Here is a 1,080-nt window from a genome sequence, read left to right as displayed (position 1 = left end):
GAAGCCTCCCAGATCTCCAGATGCATTTGAGATATCAAAAAAGTACTCCAGAGTGTTGTTCAGCATGGGGGTGAGTAGAAAATGAAGGCTAATCATGTTTTGGGTGTACTATTCCTTTAACACCCATTTTTTTTGGGGATGTTTGACCTTTCGCTGATTTTACAAAAAAGGGACATTTTAGATGCTTTTAGTCCTACGTTATCTTTAATACAAGTTTTACAGGCTCCTGAATCACATAAAAAAGTAGCTGGCTGTCCATTAATTGTAAGTTCTATGTATGTTTTTTCTTTTAATGCATTTAATAGCTCTCATGCTCCATACATATCCACTGTTTTTAATGCCCGCTGATTCCCATTTGCTCTAGCAGCTAATCACACCTCAGATGAAGGACTGCCCTGTGGACTCTTCCCCTGCCCTGCAGATCAGCTGATTGTATCTGTTTGGGACACTCCCTAAACCAATGGTCGGATGACCCAAAATTCCAGCATTCCTGGTCTGCTTTTACTGGTCTGGGCTGAAAGTCCCCTCGACCCCTAACCCGCGACCCCTAACCCGCCCTGGCCTCCTCGGAAACCTCCTTGATGCCTTCGATGGGGTCCGGTGGCTTGGAAAGAAATGTTTCTTCTGGCTCACATATAGAATCGGCCAAGAATATTTGAATATTATTTGCTTTATGAATGTCCATAATCCGCTCTGCTGTGGAAAACTGCAGTGCGTGCTGCGTCTGCCACAGCGGTCCACTGCTGTCTCTGTTCTTCACCCATTTGCACTTGATGTTTATATGTTACGCCTCATGGGGTTCTGACTGTATAATTCGCCCTTATTTTCCCCAATGTTTTGCATCCATATTCCGGATCTTCCTGCAGAGAAGGTACACCTTCCACATTTATTCTAACTTTCTCTAACTGTTGGGATCTGGAGTTTCTGCCACCTGTCTCCAGCAGAGAGCGCCCTGGGTCTCCTGAGCAGGAGCTTCAGGCACACCTGAGGATCATCAGCTGATCAGGAGACCAGCTACATAAGCAGCAGCCAGACCTGTCTTCAGTGCCAGAGTGTTGCCAAGTTATGGTTAGCAGAACC

Source organism: Cyprinodon variegatus, unplaced genomic scaffold (genome assembly GCF_000732505.1).
Source record: "Cyprinodon variegatus isolate N-32 unplaced genomic scaffold, C_variegatus-1.0 Scaffold1131, whole genome shotgun sequence".
NCBI lineage: Eukaryota > Metazoa > Chordata > Actinopteri > Cyprinodontiformes > Cyprinodontidae > Cyprinodon > Cyprinodon variegatus.
This window is presented reverse-complemented; position numbering follows the sequence as displayed.